The sequence below is a fragment of the Onthophagus taurus genome, chromosome 4, assembly GCF_036711975.1.
Source record: "Onthophagus taurus isolate NC chromosome 4, IU_Otau_3.0, whole genome shotgun sequence".
Lineage (NCBI taxonomy): Eukaryota > Metazoa > Arthropoda > Insecta > Coleoptera > Scarabaeidae > Onthophagus > Onthophagus taurus.
The window spans coordinates 2185753-2198666 of NC_091969.1; the positions used below are offsets into that span (position 1 = coordinate 2185753).

The 12914-nt window shown below is 29.8% G+C and overlaps 1 long non-coding RNA gene across 1 annotated transcript; it reads right to left on the bottom strand.

The window, feature by feature from the left end:
* Nucleotides 1-219: 219 nt before the first annotated feature.
* LOC139429663 (uncharacterized) lies at nt 220-5823 on the bottom strand. Its single transcript, XR_011640217.1, has 3 exons — nt 5743-5823; nt 4106-4147; nt 220-1593 (listed from the first exon to the last, which is right to left on the bottom strand). It is a non-coding gene; the product is annotated as an uncharacterized lncRNA (long non-coding RNA).
* Nucleotides 5824-12914: the final 7091 nt, after the last annotated feature.

Consider the following 12914-nt stretch of genomic DNA (forward strand, 5'->3'; position numbering starts at 1 on the left):
TAACTGAACTAAAAATAGTTTCACTGTCAACGCCGACTTGATTTTCAAAATATGAAAATATTCTTGAAGTTCTCTTCACACCAAGCAGAGTTTAATCCCCAATCTTTCTAAATTTTTAGGTCATACCTCTTGTAACATCTATACTGGGACACACTTCATATTTAATAGGTATATTAAATTGTTAAAAATATAAAATGAAATCAATGAAATTCTGAAACATCAATGAAAAATATAGATATTTATTCTAGCCACATAATGTAATGCTCATTATTATTAATTACATCCGAAAAAATAACAAATTAAACCTATTCAAAAAACGAGTAAATAACGAGTAAATGCTGTTACTGAAGCATCAGTTGGAATGTTTGGAGTATTCACTTTATTCAAAAAACAAATAAGTAATTGTTTATTCAAACACATGAACTTAAAATTTGACAGAAAATTATTAAGAAGTACAATAAATATAAACATATTACGAAACGACGTAATTAATCAACAATAGCAAATAAAATAAGTACTCTAATAAAGTATATATTGCACTTACAATCTAATATATAAGTGAAACTAAATTATGTAAATCGCCAAGAATTGTAATAATACTGCAAATAATCGAAACATATTCATAAACAACTCATTCCAAACAACAATTATTAAATCTCTAAAAATTAAATCAAAATTAACCTTGACAAAACTATACGAACTACATTCATGCATTTACTAGAAATATTCAGTAAGAAATGTTGAATCACTTCGGAAATTCAAGAATATTGTTCTTCAGAACAATAATTAAGTTCATTACTTGTGATTGCTAGCTGATGCCAACGTGCCATTAGCCAACCTTCTAGGTTCTGGTAGTGTTTCATTGACGGATTTATACAGTGGACAATACTTTCTAGTATGAGCATTATAACCATCTGCATAACAATACGGATACTTCAACGCTCTCAAAACCGGACATGAAACTTTACCTGTGGAATCTTTCAACGAATGACTTTCATAAAATTCTCGCCCCTCTGAATTTCTTCGACAAAACGTACAAGTTCTTGTTGATATGGCTTTTGACCACCCGTTTACGGTAGAATTGTTTCCATTGAGAAAATTATCCCACTTATGATTATCTTCCTGTTTGGCGATAGGTTGTCTTAAAAATACCTCTTTCATTTTTGTCACGTAATAATCCATTGGTTGATTATTGCTAACTATGATCTCTTCTGATGAATATTTAAAAGGAATGTTATAGATGCTGGTGGTCTGGTGACAGAGCGAACAGGAAAATATATCAGGGTTTTTGTTGTTAATTAACAAATGACAACGTGATGGACATTTATCAGGAATTCCTTTGTAGCTATCAATCTTTTCAGTAGTTTGATGATTGGCAGAGAGTGGCTTTGAAGCTGTTACTGAAGCATCAGTTGGAATGTTTGGAGTATTCACTGTATAAAATACGGAAAATGTGTTAGTCATTTCTGTTTACATGAATACAAAAATAACGTAAAATAAATATAAATTCGATCTAAATAATCATAAAAGTATCTCACCTCCATCCCGTAGATTTTTCTTCAATATGCAGCCGGTGACATTCCCACCATTTATCTGTACAAAAAGGGAAAGATAAAAAATTATTTAAACTAAGATTAGAACTAAATCTAGAACTAACACTAGAAACTTTCGGGTTTTGCCGTGCGTCTTTTAATAAAAGGTTTGACGTTTCGGATGCCATGTCAAAAGCTCACTTCGAACCAGTTTCTGAAGAAGGTTGCAACATGGCATCCGAAACGTCAAACCTTTTATTAAAAGACGCACGGCAAAACCCGAAAGTTTCTAGTGTTAGTTCTAGTTTTAGTTCTAATCTTAGTTTAATTCACACCGGCCGTGAAAGCCTTCGTACTTATAAAAAATTATTATAATGCATATACCGTTTGAGGCATTTAAATTGACACTACCTGTAGCTCATAAATCGTCAATTTTATCGAATAAGGTTTCAGATAAAACTTTCATCATATGAAGGGGAAAATATTCTGTATGGTATTCAGTTTACATTTTAGAAGCGCTATATATGTCTTTCAATTGTTAAGTTGTAACGCCTAAATATCTAACTTTAACAAAATAAAATCTAGACAAAGAGAAAAGAAATATGTTTACACCTAAGGACACACGCGAGTCCTCGACCGGCCGGAATTCTGAGTTGCAATAATTTTATTGAAATAAAATAATACTCGCATAAAATATAATCAAAAAATAATACAGGTAAGGTATTGTAATAGATAATGTAATTCAAAGGATAATATACTAAAAACAGAATTTGTTGTCAATGGTTCGCAAAATAAAACAAGCAAAAAAATAAAATGTGGCAAAAAAATTGAAACTCGCCAACAAAAATGTACGAAGGATATAAAATGAATTTAATTTAATCAATGAATTGCTTTTAATCAAAAAAATAATTGAATGAAACACTACATGAAAATTCCTCAGTGAGAACAAGATTAGTGCACGATTCTCCGGCAGAAATAAAATGTTGATGTTATCTGACCTTATGTTCGTTGACTATTCCGATCTGATCTGAAGGAACTTATCTACACCAGCAACTTTTGGTGTTCTATAGGAAAATTTATTTTTATTGAACAATTTTTCTTAATTGATGCAGTTGTTTCCAGTCAGTAACGAAATAGTAATTCCTCTCGGACCAAAGTTGTCTCCAAAATATTGGTAACCGAAGAAGTAATGAAATGAGATTATTCCACAAAAGTAAATCGAGAATAATATAGCTCCTCACAATAAAACCTGGTTAAAAGAAAATTAAAGAAGAATAGTAAAGAAAATTAAGAAGCATTACTAAAGATTAAATTTTAGGACGGTTTTTTAATTTTTCTTTGTAGAATAGTTTTAGGATAGTAGTTTTGTAGTACTAGAAAGGATGTGTGAATAGATGAATGGGTTGAATGAATAGTAATTAAGCAAATGCTTTCCTCAGGTGGTCTAGGTTTTAAGCAAAGAAAAATTTGGGAATAAGAAAATACGTTGAAATCCGGATGTACCGATAAATTCGAGAAAAGAAAATCACTTTTCTCACAATTAATCACGAATAATGAATCCCAAAAATTTGGATTGAAAAAACTCACAAAACTGTGACTTCGCTTTTCTATACTTGAAAGAGAACGAGAAGGCTGTTGAACATACTTTTATACGAATGAGAAAAAATTACACCTGCGCAAAAATAAAGTCACAACACGGTCTCGAAATGAAAGGAAGAAATTCAAAGAATTAGGAATCTTTTAAGGGAAAAGAGAAGAAAGGAATATTGAGGATTACCAGGAGTATGCTGCTGTAAAAAAATCTTAATTAAAAAAAAACAATGTAAAATATATGCATCCCAAAATTATGCAACTCATAATTCACAACAAAGACAAGTCAACAACATAAAACAAAAAGAAACAAAGTCTTTCCGTAGCTACCTAATTCATTCGTCACGTTTCACTAATTAAGCTTGGAACGACATATGATTACTGAAACGATTTAAATAATTTTAGTTTATGAGAAACATCAGAGTTATCAATGATGCTCGAAATTTATGCGAAGATTTCCTACAGAAACATTCCGTCCCGTGCTTCATTTTATCGTATTGTGAAATAATTTAAAAAAAAATTTGTGAAAAATTTTTAATTTTTGCCTTGAAAAATTTTGCTCAAGATAAACGACGATGAGTGATAATAGTACAATCAACGTTTAAGCTGCTGTTCGTAATAATCCACATTTATTCTCTCGCTATTTCTCGAGGCTGTACGGTATCCCAACGTAGTGTCCTTTACATTTTATTTTTAATTGAAGCTTATTTGTTTTATTGTGTTTGTTATGGAGAATACCATAATGATTAAAAAAGGGTAAGTATCTATTTAAAAAATCTTACTTGACAAATGAAAGACAGATCGAGACGCTTCTGAAATGTAATGGGACAAATGGGAACTATGCAGAATATTTTCACCCTTTATATCATGAAAGTTTTACCTGAAACTTTTTACGATAAAATTGACAGTTTAAGAGATACAAGGTCGTCTCAATTTCAATGCCTCATCGATATAATATCGATAATTAGAATATACAGTATTACCATTATCAGGAAATAGTGAGTAAAATGATCTATGGTCACCTCCTAGAAATAACAAAAAAATATAGGCTATTATTATTATAGATAGTTAAAACGTTATTATGAATGTTAGTGTAAGTACATGAAGTTAATAAAAAAAAAGCAATGAAATTTGTTAAACATAAACGTTATTAACATCACAGAAATTTCATGCAATTACTATACTTTTCCGAAAAAATTAAACGACGATTCAAATGATTATTAAAATTAAAATATATTTTCTAACTTTTCAAGAATCGCCCGGTCGCTTAAAAATCGACGATTCTTTTTAATCGATAGGTACTGACCTAAAAATGACGTTAACAATAAAAAAAGTGTGTTCACTTTTGTGACGTCACAAGCAATGCTTTTTAAACATTTAACTTTTTTGTAAACATGCTTTTTCGTATTCAACCGGTCAACACCTAACCCACAAATTGTTTATTTTATAGCCACACACAAAATAAATCTAATAAATTTAAAAGTAAAGTTATTTTTACTTAACTTGTAGAGATTACAACATATATTTTCGGATGAAATACCCTAGTTTCTTAAGTTTTCGATGCATAGCACTACCTAGATAGACTGTATCAATAGACTGTCTGTCAAGTGATACAAAAACCTACAACGACTGAAATGTCTTTATTTACCGTCTGTCTACTGGCGTGGATCTAAATGTTAGCGGTTTTCTTTCAATGGACCCTTCAATCCGTAATTTACAACTCGACATTTAGCGAATTCGCACTAGTTTAAATGTTAATTAACATAACTGAACATCCAATTTCTATACAAAATTCTGAAGTAAATCCAATCTAACCTAATCCTGACCTAATCCAACCCGGAATTTACACCTACCACCTGCATCAAACCCAACCGGTACCCAACCCGACAATTCGGAAATTCACACCAGTTTAAATGTTAATTAAACTAACTCAAAATCTGATTTCGAATATAGTAAGTAAAAATTAAATCATTGTCTCAAATTTAATGAAAGAATTAACAACTTGTTAATATTAATTTAATAATATTTATAACGCATATTTTCGGATATAATACAACGACTAAAAGTCTTTATTTACCATACACCTGTTCGTGTGGACGGTTTTTTTTTTGTCAACAAAACCAACCTAACCTGAAATTTATAACCCAAGGTTATTTCACCCGAAAATATATTAATTTTTTCAAAATTTATGTGTAACGGTGTTGCTTTGAAAATATATGGTTAGCATGGTTGATGAAGTCACAAAACGTGACGTCACATCAAAACTTTAAAGTGATTTTTTTACTTTTCCGCACTTTTTCTTTGTTTTGCCTTCAATTAAAAAGAATCGATTTTTATGCGACCGAGCGATTCTTGAAAAATGCCCATATTTTTATTCAAAGATAAATACGTCTAATTGATACGAATGTTAACACAGAATGAATTGTATATAAAATAAATACATATTTGTTATCTTGGAAACAAATAAAAATATATAATTTTCATAAGCAATAGACCCTAATGATTGAATTGAATAGATTGAACTCGTTCATCAATGCCGGCAATATTGACAGTAACGTCACAATGAACAACTGAATTAAAAAATACTAAAATGAAGTATATAAAACCCAAAACTACTCACAAATTTTCGATATAAGAAGAGAATTTTTAATAAGTTGTAAACATCTCCGCGGGGTAAACTTAACCTAAACTTAACACAAACACTAAACATCGGTGAGGTGACTGAATTGGAAGGCCAAGCGTCTGCGGTTTATATAGGGGTAGGATTGACGATGTAATACAGGGGCGTGGCTTAGAAATTAACATTGTTCTTGGTATGCTAAAACGTACACTTTTATAGCAGCGAAAATACTAGAATAAATTGTTGAAAAACTTGAATAATGTTCGATTAAGTGTAAAATTAGGTTCTATCATTATTTTACATTGAAAGTTGTTAATTACAACTTTGATACGAGATTTTGTATTGAAGTATCGATACGGGTCGTGTTAACAGTTTCTACATCCGCCCAAGGTTCGTAAAGCGCATTGTACAATACGCTTTACGGACCTTGCATCCGCCATGCTGTCGCCAGACAAACCGGAAACCCGCCCTCAGAAACTTCGAGTTGTTCTCATAAAAGGAAATAAAACCTACCCATATTTTCTATAAACTGCAAGAAATTATCAAAGTATTAATTCTGCCTCTTAATGTAAAGAACTACACTTATTATCTTTCTATAAAATATTACTATGAAATTTTAATAGTTATATTTAATTTTAATATCTGCGATGAATAAATGTGTTTATTCAAAATTGTAATAAATTGTTGACATTGATTTGTTGACATTTGTTGCATTGTTTATTCTTACTTTTACTTTCGTTTTAAACTAGGAGGATTGAATACAAAACTTAGATTTAGAATAAGAAATATCATTAAAAAATATCACTGGATATTTTTGGCGGTAAATTTAAATTCACGTTATTATTACATAAAACGAAATGTTCTACTTATTATTAACATTTATTTAGCATTTCGTCTATTTTAAACATACAAGTTAGGAGTGCGGGAAGTTACCCCCAATTTTTTGATTTTTAAATTTTTTATTGTTGTCCTAGATTGTTCTAGAGATGTTCTACATTGTTCCAAAGCGGCAAATTGAAAAAATAAAACTCCACGAGAAAACCGAAGAAACAGGTTTTTTGACTAGCCCCCCATTTTTGGAAAAGTGAAATTTTCTTTGTTGTTCTGGGTTGTTCTAGTTGTTCTAGTTATTGTTCTAGAAAATCAAAATTGTGGGATACAGCATTACGAAGTTATAACTAAAAATAGGTTTGGCCGCTGAAATGTCTGGTTGATTGCTGTGACCATAGCTTTTCTATCAATTCCATATTACAAATATATACCTATTATAGCTAACGCAATCTGGAACAGCTATTATTTTCACTAGAACAACTCTCTAAAGGGCACTTTACTCTTTGAAAATTAAAGTTTTTCGAAGTTTTAATAAGAATTAAAAAACATAGAACAATCAGAAATAACTCAAACTTTGCCGATTCAAATTGTTCTAGATGTGTTTTGCGTTCAACACGAACATTAATTTTGCAAAATCACATATTTTTTGTTGCTCTAAATTGTTCTTGTTGTTCTAGGTACTTAAAATGTTTATTTAATCACTGCGGTTTTAGTTCTTTTGAAGTTTCATATAATAATACTTTTAAAATACTAAAAAAATATAGAATAATCTGACCATCATAATTATCTAAAAATCACAAGTTTCACCTTTCTCTTTAAACTTATAATAGTAAAACAAAAGATGCGATTTAAAGTGTATTTATTTTGTATAAACTAATAAATTAATAAATAAACTAAACTAAGAAATAAAACAATAACTATTCGATCAGTATTACTATATTAGTACAATAATTTATTTTAAAGTAAACTATAACTAAATAAACTAAATTATGTAAATAAACTAATATCATGGAATAATACGGTTACATCACTTTGCTCAATTATAAACATATATGCACATTTAAGCATTTATTTCAGTAGCTTTTTCAACTTGTACGGATTCTTTTCGTAAGTCTTTAAATAATTTCCAATTGGCATTGTTGGGCACAAATGCCAGGTAGTGTCCTACATCATTCAAAGTTTGAGTACCTTCGTAACTGATGATACCTGCGGGGATATAGAATTTGTTGTGGAGTTACAAATTGCGTACGTAATCACTCAATTTTGTTTTTTTGTTCTCTCCATTCGTTGTTTCTATAAACAGACCACATTTTTTTGCAATTGTTGCTTAGGGTTTGCATGTAGTTTTCTATTACTTGGTTTAGCTATGCATAGCCTAATATTGTTACGATGTCAATGTCGATTGGTAAAATTATGTTTTTATGGAAAGTAACGTTTAAACCATTATTGCAGTTTTTAGTGCTACAATAACTAAATTCTTCTTTAAATCGTTGTGTGCAAAGAAACGTAATATTTGACACAACATTCACTATTATCAGGCCAGCAATATTCTGGTTTCCAAAATAATTTATGCCTGTTAATAGTTCAGCTCTTTTTTTATATGTTGCTTTACTAGAACCGGTTTTTAAAAATAATTTTAGGAAACTAAAGCAATATGTGCAAACATTCTCAACATGATTTCTAAATGAATAGCTAGTATCATCAGCTACGAAGGTACTCACTCTTTGAGTGATGTAGGATACTACACGGCATTTGTGCCCAACAATTAGTTATTATTTAATGATTTAAGAAAAAAATCCATACAGGTTGAAGAAGCAACAGAAATAAATGCACAAATGTGCATATATGTGTGTAAATGAGTTCCGTGATATTAGTCCATTTAGATGATTTAATTTATTTACTTATACTTTACTTTAGAATAATTTTTTGTACAGTTTTTGTGAAAGAATAGGTATTGTTTTGTTAGTTTATTTATTAATTTATTACTTAGTTTTACAAAATAAAATACACTTTAAATCGCATCTTATGTTTTATTATTATAAGTTTAAATAGAAAGGTGATTTTTAGAAAATTAGATGGTCAGATTATTCCATATTTTTTAATTTTTTAAAACTATTATTATATTAACGGTTGGGTTCACTGATTCAACAAAACCTGTCCGATATCACAACAACTAATAAAATTTAAGGTTTTTCTAGTGAAAATAACAGCTGTTCTGAATTGTTTTAATTGTTGTAAGTAGTAATTTTTAATATGAAACTTTAAAAGAACTAAAACCGCAGTGATTAAATAAACATTTTAAGTACCTAGAACAACAAGAACAATTTAGAGTAACAAAAAATATGTGATTTTGCAAAATTAATGTCCGTGTTAAACGCAAAACACATCTAGAACAATTTGAATCGGCAAAGTTTGAATTATTTTAGATTGTTCTATGTTTTTTAATTCTTATTGTGTAATATAAAACCGCTGTCACAAGAATTACTGACTGAAACTTCCAAAAATTTTAATTTTTAAAGAGTAAAGTGCCTTTTAGAGAGTTGTTCTAGTGAAAATAATAGCTGTTCCAGATTGCGTTAGCTATAATAAGTATATATTTGTTATATGGAACTGATAATAGAAAAACTATGGTCACAGCAATCAACTAGACATTTGGGCGGCCAAACCTATTTTTAATTATAACTTCGTAATGCTGTATCCCCTAATTTTGATTTTCTAGAACAATAACTAGAACAACCCAGAACAACAAAGAAAATTTGATTTTTCCAAAGATGGGGGGCTAGTAAAAAAACCCGTTTTTTCGGTTTTCTCGCGGAGTTTCTATTTTTTCGATTTGCCGATTTGGTACAATGTAGAACAACTCTAGAACAATCTACAACAATAAAATATTTAAAAATCAAAAAATAGGGGGCTAACTTCCCACACTCACAAGTTAGCATGTATGGTTTTAATATATTTAATATAACACACATAACTTCATAATTACTAACATTCGCCATATTGAGTGCCAACATAATTCACTAAAAAAAACATTAACAAATAACTGTAAAAGATTCGATTTATGCCAACGAGAATTTCAAACAAAAGGGAAGCTTTGTGGTGCGAAATTTCAAAATCTACACCGCGTATGCAGGCTGTTTCTGTAAGTGTTTGGATATTTTTAATCACAAATACTACGTGACTAAAAGTTATGACGAATCATTTAAAAATTTCTGGTCTAAACCCATAAATGGCTAAGATATATATATGCCTTCGCAATTTTTAAACATTTTCTTAAATATTTTTGACATGGTTTGTCGTATTAAACTTATGTTCTCGTTGTCATTACATCACATTCTTTGTTCATATTTAACAAATAATAATCCTTAAATTAAAATAAATTACGTTAAGACTTACTACAACCAATGCACACCGATAAAAATCACGAACACTACTATCCGTGCTGAAAGTCAAGGCCTCTCACTTTAGACATCGATATCTTCGCAACCGCTTGATGAAAAAGATTGCGGTAAAGTTTGTTGTAATTACTAAACATTTCTACGTACCATTGAATGTGAATTTGAATTTTCGGCTCCGCGGTTTTCTTTTTATCGCGAAGTAAATGAAAAAAGTACCCGATTTTTGAGTGTGCCGCCAACTGTCCACTTTGCGATTTTTTCACTTGAAAATATATTAAACTAAGATTAGAACTAAAACTAGAACTAACACTAGAAACTTTCCGGTTTTGCCGTGCGTCTTTTAATAAAAGGTTTGACGTTTCGGATGCCATGTTGCAACCTTCTTCAGAAACTCGAAGTGACTTCGAACCAGTTTCTGAAGAAGGTTCACACCGGCCGTGAAAGCCTTCGTACTTATATGAAAATATATTGTATTGGTGAACGATTGAATATTGATGATATATATATCGATGAATTAAAAATTTAATTAAAAAAAAACAAAAAAAACAACTTAATAAATTATTTAATTATTAATACGAACTTAAATTTTATATCATTTGATGTTGTTAACTCGGACTGAATATCCTAAATCAAAATAAAATTTTCAAAATTCGAATTTTTAATGAACAACAAAAAAAATTAATCAAAGACTTATCTTAATTACAAGTAAATTGTTTCTCCTTCAAACAATGGTTTCTATATACGCCTCCTCTATCAACTTAAATCCTCGGTGATTCCACACTCTCACGCTAGATGTCCAAATCCAAATCGATTGTTTTAATTTATTCTTCCTTTTTGTATTCTGATTATCGTCTCAGTTAGTGTTTTAAATGTTCACGAATTTTTAATAAACAATTTTATACACTTGATTAAATTAGTTTTTTTTTTAATTGCTAGTTTTTTTTTAATATTCAAACTCACATTAGGTTATTTCTTCTTCTTCTTCACTATGATCGGGGTTATGTTTTTTTTTTTAGTATATTTTCATTGTCGAACGCGTTCACAACAAAAGGGTGCGTCTTCTTCTACGATTCAACTTTGATTGTTATTGTTATTTTTTCAAGTGTCGGTACTTCAATTTTCTATCAAATGCGTACCGACTATGCTACTGACAATCGTGGATTATTTCAAAAATAATATAAATTTTGGTTATACAAAGTACGTTAAAAGATAATTTATGTAAAATTTCGGAACGACATGCAATGTCGATCAAAATAGTTCAAATATGTTTTCTTTTTTCCAAAAATAATGATTATCAGATATTATTATCGATTTGTTGGTTAATTTCTTCAATTTCAGGAACAATATGGTTTTAAATGTCTTTATCATTATCGGTGAATTTTTAAAATAAGATTTTGGAATGGATATGGAAATTTTATTACTTTCTAGAAATATTACGGCATAGATTATTATTGATTAAGTGAAAGATCGCATTAATAAGTCTTTGTAAGAAGTTTTATCGATAATTTCATGAGCAATATCGATTCTCAACTGACAGGTGAAAACGTAGTCATATTTTTTCATTAAAAATGAAATCAGATACTATCAGATACTCGTATCAGCCTGAATTACTACAATATCAATAAAAAAATAAATAAAAAAGGAGAGATGTAACACCACGTTTCTAACTACAGTATAAATAAGAACATATTTCAATATGTTCTTTATAATTCAATATTATTTCATAACAAACATGACCACTATTTGGTGTAATTTATGTGAAAAATGATTCTGCTTTTGTAAGCCGTTGTGGAGTTAGTATTCATTATAAATAATATTTCCAACTCTAACAATGCCATAAACACGTATTGATTTTTAATGTTCTATTTCATTGACAAAATCGAAAAACATAATGAAAATAATAAACAAAATCATTAAACTAAAACTAAAACTAACACTAGCACTATCACTAGAACTAACACTAGACCTACAACTAGAAACTTTCGGGTTAACCCGTGCGTTTTTTGAAAAAAATGTTTGACGTTCGGATGCCACATGATAGTGCTAGTGTTAGTTCTAGTTTTAGTTTAATTAACACCGGCCGTGAATGCCTTCGTACTTATAAATAAAATCATACTAACCAAAATAACGTAAACTAGATCTTTTACAAAAAACTAATAATTTTTAATAGATAAGTACGCTACATGTAAACTGTAAATAATTCAAAATGACAATTTTAAAATAAGGTTGTCAAAACTGACAGGTGACTATGTATTTTCTGTTTAATAGTGACATTGTCACAAAAATTAATGACGTTGTCGTTTAAAGAAAATGTTGGTTGTAAACGATGAATACTAAAAGTAAGTTTTTGTTATTTCGCGAAATAATAAAGCTTTTTTTTCAATATTTTTATAATTTAGAAGGGCCCTTCTAACTGCAGAGAGAGGGATGAACGATGTTCTAACTTTAGAAACACAAATTTAGTATTTAACAAATTCTTATGTACGGTTCTTAAGGTTGATTGTTAAGGTTTAGAAGTAGAACGGAATGAAATTGGTACAGGCTTTAAATTTGAAAATGTATTGCGCAAACTAGATAGGAGAGGTTCTGTGTCAACAGAATGATGTGAATTTATAGAAAATTCTCCAGGAAGACAAAGTAGTTGCCTAACTCAGCGGGAGAACAACGCCGATTTTCTTTTAAAGAGAATCAGAATCCCAACAGGATTATTGGTGGTTCGTGATTCCACCTATCGACATTTCCTATGGCTGTTATGGCGGTTTTGAGAGTCCTGTGCTTGTAAAATTGTAAAAGGGTGTGATAGATTGTGGTATGCCGATTCTGGAAAGATATTCACGGAGAAGAGTGTTTGCTACTGAAGAAGATGAAATATCATTTATAGGATAAGCTTCAGGCCAAAGTGTGAAGCGGTCGATTACTGTGAGGACATAAGAACATCCTAAA